This window comes from Trachypithecus francoisi, unplaced genomic scaffold, assembly GCF_009764315.1.
Source record: "Trachypithecus francoisi isolate TF-2019V2 unplaced genomic scaffold, Tfra_2.0 Lachesis_group11, whole genome shotgun sequence".
Classification (NCBI taxonomy): Eukaryota; Metazoa; Chordata; class Mammalia; order Primates; family Cercopithecidae; genus Trachypithecus; species Trachypithecus francoisi.
In genome coordinates, this window is record NW_022681456.1 from 89,570,399 (window position 1) to 89,577,933 (window position 7,535).

General features: G+C 42.4%; 1 pseudogene; it reads left to right on the forward strand.

Annotated features, from left to right (window-relative positions):
- The first annotated feature begins 3,540 nt into the window (after positions 1–3,540).
- Positions 3,541–5,410, forward strand: LOC117091081 (annotated as a pseudogene).
- Positions 5,411–7,535: the final 2,125 nt, after the last annotated feature.

Here is a 7,535-nt window from a genome sequence, read left to right on the forward strand (position 1 = left end):
GCATCGTGTGCCTGGAAAAGCCACAGACATTCAATGCCAGCCGTGAAAGAAGCTGAGAGGAGGCTATATCCTGCCAAGTCACAGGGGTAGAGTTGCCCAAGGCCATGGGAGCCCTTCTCTCACATCAGTGTGACTTAGATATGAGACATGGAGTCAGAGGAAATCATTTTGAAACTTTAAGGTTAATGACTGCCCTATTGGATTTGGGACTTGCATGAGGCCTGTAGCCCCATTGTTCTGGCAAATTTCTCCCATTTGGAATGGGTGTATTTACCCAATGCCTGTACCCCCATTGTACCTAGGAAGTAACTAACTTGCTTTTCAATTTTACAGGCTCATAGGCGGAAGGGATTTGCCTTGTCTCAGATGAGACTTTGGACTTAGACTTCTGTATTAATGCTGGAATGAGTTAAGACTTTGGGGAACTGTTGGGAAGGTATAATTAGTTTTGAAATGTGAGAACATGAGATTTGGGAGGGAATGGGGTGGAATGATATGGTTTGTCTGTGTCCTCACCCAAATCTCATCTTGAATTGTAATTCCCATCATCCCCACATGTCGTGGGAACTCACTGGGAGGTTACTGGATCATGGGAGCGGTTATCCTCATGCTGTTCTTGTGACCGTGAGTGAGTTCTCACGAGATCTGATGGTTTTATAAGGTGCTTTTCCCCCTTTGCTCAGTACTTCTCCTTCCTGCCACCATGTGAAGAAGGACATGTTTGCTTCCCCTTCTGCCATAATTGTGTTTCCTGAAGCCTCCACAGCCCTGCAGAGTCAATTAAACCTTTTTCCTTTATAAATTACTCAGTTTTGGGCAGTTCTTTGTAGCAGCATGAGAACAGACTAATACAAAGGCAGAAGAAACTCACAAGTGCTTTGTCAAGCCCTTGCTTACTCTCTGTTGGCCAAAGGAAGTCACATGACTGAGTTCAAAGTTGGAGTGTGAGAGACTAGATGCATAGAGGTCACTAACCGGGGCCTTTATAAGCTAACATACAATACAATTATCAGGTTGTCTATTTTGTCATATTAAATTGATCAGTAGATTCAGGTGTTGCCTTCTCAGTATGCCTATCTTTCAGGTAATGATGATACACCAATTCTATCATTACTTCTGCATTTATTGGTCTACACTTAAATTCTTCTGTAAAGGAGCACTTACCCCCTATAAATTATTTGCTTATGCTAAAATACACGATGAATATGTATTTCCATGTATTTGCTATTTTCATAGTAGTGAATTGGTACCACGGCATTCCAAGGGGGCTAATGAGTTTTTTAAAAAAATTATCGTTTTCAACTCATGGATTTTTAACCTACTTGAGGTATTTTGGTCCATTATACTCATTATTCCTTTTCATACTTGATATGGTTTGGCTCTGTGTCCTCACCTATATCTCATCTTGAATTGTACTCACATAATTCCCATGTGTTGTGGGAGGGACCCAGTGGGAGATAACTGAATCATGGGGGTGGTTTCTCCCATACTGTTCTCATGGTAGTAAATAAGTCTCACAAGATCTGATGATTTGATAAGGGGAAACATGTTTAGCTGGGTTTTCATTCTCTCTCTTGGCTGCTGAGATGTAAGATGTGCTTTTTGTCTTATGCCATGATTCTGAGGCCTCTCCAGCCACGTGGCACTGTAAGTCCAATGAAACTTCTTTCTTTGGTAAATTGCCCAATCTTGGGTATGTCTTTATCAGTAGTGTGAAAACAAACTAATACAATACTCAAGCTGCCCCATCTTGTCCTAGTGGCAGTACCTTCAATTGGGCTCCTGTGTCTTTTTGATGTGATCCCAGATAGCCTTGTTGCTTCCTTATATGGCTAGATCTTCCAAGCTCATCCTGCTGCAGAGGTGGATTCAGCTGTTTCTCCAGAGAGTCCTGGTTCCTTTTACTGGGGAATATTTAAAGACCACACAATATGGGTTCTAGGAGATAGGAGGGTTAAACAACAGATTCTGTGTGAACAACATTATAGTCTTGCAAATGTGGTAGACATGTAGGTGTAATTTGTTTTCTTTTGTAATATACTAACCTCCACTTCATTCTTCTGGGAACAGCATTTCATCTTTTGGGAAATTGGTTTTTTCTCACTTTAGTCATTTGTTTTTAGTCATCATACTCTTCCTCTCTAGGTCTAAGCACAGGCATGTCACCAAAGTCCTCTGCTAGAATCTTTTGAACTGGAACAAGAGAAAGAATTAAGTTACCAACGAAATTTTGAGAGGTGCTGGAGCTGTCCATCAACTGTATTGTCTACTGTGTGTAGGAAGCTGGTTTCATATCCCATATGGTTTGGCTCTGTGTCCCCACACAAATCTCATGTTGAATTGTAATTCTCAATGTTGGGGGAGGGACCTGGTGGGAGGTGATTGGATCATAGGGGCAGATTTTCCCGATGCTGTTCTCCTGATAGTGAGTTCTCACAAGATCTGATGGTTTAAAAGGGTGTGGTACTTCTCCTCTTGTGCACTTTCTCTCTTCTGCTACCATGTGAAGAAGGTGCTTATTTCCCCCTTCACCTTCCACCGTGATTGTAAGTTTCCTGAGGCCTTGCAGTCATGCTTCCTATACAGCCTGTGGAACTGAGTCAATTAAACCTCTTTTCATAAATTACCCAGTCTCTGGTAGTTCTTTATAGCTGTGTGAGAACAGACTAATGTAACATCCTTGGTGAATTCAGTGTCTATGGGGATATTCCATCTATTGTCTCGACCTCAGATATCTCTTTCTCAAACGTATTGGCTTGGACTTGTTGCCACTTTAGCCTCTCACTCCCATTACCATTATCTTAGAATGTTTCATTAACTGGAACTGCTCTGCCTCTGAAATTGTAACATTTACAGCCACCTCACTGATCACAATCATTTCTTTCACCAGTGCTCTCACTTTGGCATTTATGATTCACAAATTTTATACCCTACTGAGATTGCTGGTCCCCTAACTTCTCAGGGTTCCTCCTATCTTCCCTTTCCAGTCTACCCTACAAAATTCATATCTTTACTTATGCTCATTGCTCCTGGGTTATTTTTCCAGAGCCTGCCTGCAGAACTGTCACTATGAAACAGTCCAACTCTCCCTTCTAGTCTCGGGTCCTTTTGGAGAAAAGTACACAATAGTATGTGCCTATTAAAAAGCCACTAAAAATTCATGGTCTGAGGCCTCAGCTGAGATCTACTGTGTTATCTGGCACTTTTCTCTCTGATATGGTTAGGCTTTGCGCTCCCATCCAAATCTCATCTTGAATCGTGATCCCCATAATCCTCAGTCGCGGAGGGATAGACCTGGTGGGAGGTGATTGGATCATGGGGGCGCTGTTCCCCATGCTGTTCTCCTGATAGTGAGTTTTCACGAGATCTGATGGTTTTATAACTGTCTGATACTTCCTCCTTCTCACACTTGCTCTCTCTCATCTGCTGCCATGTGAAGATGTGCCTCAGGAGCTGGCAGCGCGGCCGCTGCTCTGCCATTGGTTGAGGCGCAGAGCGAAGTGAAGGGCTGCCCAGGTGATGCCAGGCTGATGGAAAAAGATGGATACTGCTATACTGAATATGCAGAATCTGTTTGAGTAGCTTGTGCGTGGGGCGGAGATTCTCAGTGAAGGAAACGAACTCCAATTTATCCAGCTGGTGAAGGACTTTGAGGATTTCTTAAAAAGTGGGAGAGGACTGACTATGAGCTGGGGGAAATACAAGGATCTTTTGATAAAAGCAGAGACTGAGTGAAATGCTCTGGATGTTAAGCTGAAGCATGCACATAATCAGGTGGATGCAGACATCCAAACGGAGAGCTGAGGCTGACTGCCAAAAGCTGGAATGACAGATTCAGCTGATTCGAGAGATGTTCATGTGTGACATATCTGGCCAACTAAGTGGGGAGCAAAAATCAGCTTTGGCTTTTCTCAACAGAGGCCAACCATCCAGCAGCAATGTTGGGAACAAAAGACTATCAATCATCGATGAATCTGGTTCCATTTTATTAGACATCAGCTTTGACAAGACTGATGAATCACTGGATTGGGACTCTTCTTTGGTGAAGACTATCAGGCTGAAGAAGAGAGCAAAGAGGCGCTCTTGTAGCCGACAGTTTGTTGATGGTCCCTCTGGACCTGTAAAGAAAACTCGTTCCATTGGCTCCACAGTAGACCGGGGGAATGAATCCATAGTTGCAAAAACTACCGTGACTGTTCCCAGAGATGGCGGGCCCATCAAAGCTGTGTCCACTATTGAGACTGTGCCATATTGGATCAGAAGCCAAAGGAAAACAGGTAGTTTACAACCTTGAAACAGTGACCCCACCCTGAACAGCAGGCAGCTGGAGCCAAGAACTGAGACAATGTGGGCATGCCACAGAGTAACAGAGGGATGCACCTGCATGACTTTGTCTCTAAGACGGTTATTAAACCTGAATTCTATGTTCCATGTGGAAGGCAGATAAAATTTGGGAAACTATCTCTGAAGTGTCGAGACTGTTGTGTGGTCTGTCATCCAGAATGTTGGGACCACTGTCCCCTTACCTGCATTCGTACTCTGATAGGAACATCTGTCAAGATTGGAGAGGGAATGCTGGCTTACTTTGTATCCCAGACCTCTCCAATGATCCCCTCCATTGTTGTGCATTGTGTAAATGAGACTGAGCAGAGAGGTCTTACTGAGACAGGCCTGTATAGGATCTCAGGCGGTGACTGCACAGTAAAAGCTGAAAGAGAAATTCCTCAGAGTGAAAACTGTACCCCTCCTCAGCAAAGTGGATGATATCCATGCTATCTGCAGCCTTCTAAAAGACTTTCTTCGAAACCTCAAAGAACCTTTCGCCTAAACAAAGCCTTTATGGAAGCAGCAGAAATCACAGATGAAGACAACAGCATAGCTGCCATGTACCAGGCTGTTGGTGAACTGCCCCAGGTCAACAGGACACACTGGCTTTCCTCACGATTCACTTGCAGAGAGTAGCTCAGAGTCCACATACTAAAATGAATGCTGCCAATCTGGCTAAAGTCTTTGCCCTATAATAGCGGTCCATGCTGTGCCCAATCCAGACCCAGTTACAATGTTACAGGTCATCAAGTGTCAACTCAAGGTGGTCAAGTGCCTGCTTTCCTTGCCCCTGGAGTACTGGAGTCAGTTCACGATAGTGGAGCAAGAGAACATTGACCCCCTACATGTCACTGAAAACTCAAATGCCTTTTCAACATCACAGACACCAGATATTAAAGTGAGTTTACTGGGATCTGTGACCACTCCTGAACATCAGCTTCTCAAGACTCCTTCATCTAGTTCCCTGTCACAGAGAGTCAGTTCCACCCTCACAAAGAACATTCCCAGATTTGGAAGCAAAAGCAAGTCTGCCACCAACCTAGGACGACAAGGCAACTGTTTTACTTCTTCAATGTTCGAGTGAAGTCACATCAGCCTATTACTCCCAGCACTGACTGACTATAAGAAAGGACACTTGTGCTCTCTGCTCTGCAGCCTCCTATACTCATTACTACTTTTAGCACTCTCCAGGCTTTTATTCAAGTTTAATTTTGCATGAGGGTTTTACTAAAATTACATGTATCTCCCCTTCCTTCTCCTCGAGTCACATAATATCAGTACCTTGTTCCGGTCATTGTTGGGAGCTTTTAGATGAGAGATCTTTCCAAGGGTAGCAGGGTTAGTATGGAATTGATTGTGATTCGTTTGGGGGAAGAGGGGTTATTATCCCTTTGGCTTAAAGTCAAATGCTGCTCATGGAATGAATGATCTTTCTCTAGTTGCATTTATAACTGATTTCCATGAGACAATGACAAAAACCCTACCTATCTGATAAGATTGGCTTGTCTCAGGGTGGGAAGTGGGAGGGTGGGGCAAAGAAACGATTACACCAGAAGATTTATGATGCCTCCTTCTAAGAACTGGAAATTCTCATTCCCCATTATGAACAGAGCTATAATATGGAGCTTTCATAAAAATGGGATGCATTGAGGACAGAACTAGTGATGGGAGTATGCGTAGCTTTAATTTGGATGATTAGGTCTTCAATAGTGTTGAGTGGCACAACCTTGTAAATGTGAAAGTACAACTTGTATTTATCTCTAATATGCCATTGGCTGAACTTTGGGTTAACTTGGGGTCAAAGTCAGTTTTTCTTTTAAAATTGAATTCATTCTGATGCTTGACCCCCATACTCCCAATCTTGTCCAGTGGAGCCCAACTTCTAAAGATCAATATGTTTTCCTTTGGCATCCCAACTAACAATAAAGAATAGGCTACAAGGAAGATGGTCAATATTTTATGTGGTAAGAAAAGCCACAGTCATTTTTTCTTTGCACTTTGGATGCTGAAATTTTCCCATGGAACACAACCACATCTAGACAGATGTTAGGGTTTTCTTCTGTTAAAATTATTCTTAATTTCTGTAAAAATGATTTCCTTCTATAGAATGTTTAACTTCATATTGACCCTATCTGTAAAACACCTATTTAGAATAATATTTGGAAAAAAGTAAATAGCTTTTCAAAATGGAAAAAAAAAAAAAAAAAAAAAGATGTGCCTCTTCCCCTCCCGCCATGATTGTTGTAAGTTTCCTGAGGCCTTCCCAACCCTGCAGAACTATGAATCAATTAAATGTCTTTTCTTTATAAATTATCCAGCATTGGGCAGTTCTTTACAGCCCTGTGAAAACAGACTAATGTATTCATACATTCTCTTACTTCTGAGATGGCTATTCCAGACTTTCCCCTAGCTCCTCTCCTTACTACAGCAGACTCTAGTCTCTTGCCCTCAATCTCAGCTGATGACCTCATTTTAAACTTTCTGTTAACAATTACTCTGATTTTCTTTTAAGTGTCAGACACTGAGCAAGATGTTTTGAATGCATTATCGTATTTACACATCAAAATAGTGCTATGAGTTAGGGATAAATATCCCATTTCACCTAAGAGAAAATGGATTCTAAGAGAGGTTAAACAACTGTCCCATGAGTGTCCAGTATACTTGTATAACAAACCACCCCAATTTATTGGCTTAAAATAATTAGAGTAATTTCTTTTGAGTTCTGAGTCCATTGGCTGGTTCTGCTGTTCTGGACTGGACTCAGTCATGCATCTGCTGTCAACTGGCAGGTCAGCTGGGATCTTGGGACAATCCCGCTTTGCTCCATGTGGTCTCTTATCTCCTCCCATGGGCTACACCAGGTCTATTTTCACAGAAATCACAAGAGTCCATGAAAGGAAGTAGAAACACACAAGTGTCCTTCAAGCCTCTGCTTGCTATCCCATGGGATGAAATAAGTCCCATGATTAAGCCCAGAGTCAGAATGGGAGTGAACTACAAAACTGTAGTGGAGAAGAAACTCATAAATTTTGACTATAAATGAAATTGATCTACCACACATAGCTAATCAGTTGTACAGATGAATTTCAAACCCACATCTCTTAACACAGAGCCCATTTTCTTTCCTCTATACTCACAGCTGCTTCACCAGAAAAAAATCCAGAAATCATGAGGCAAGAATTCTAATGTTTTTCTTCCCCCTTCCCACA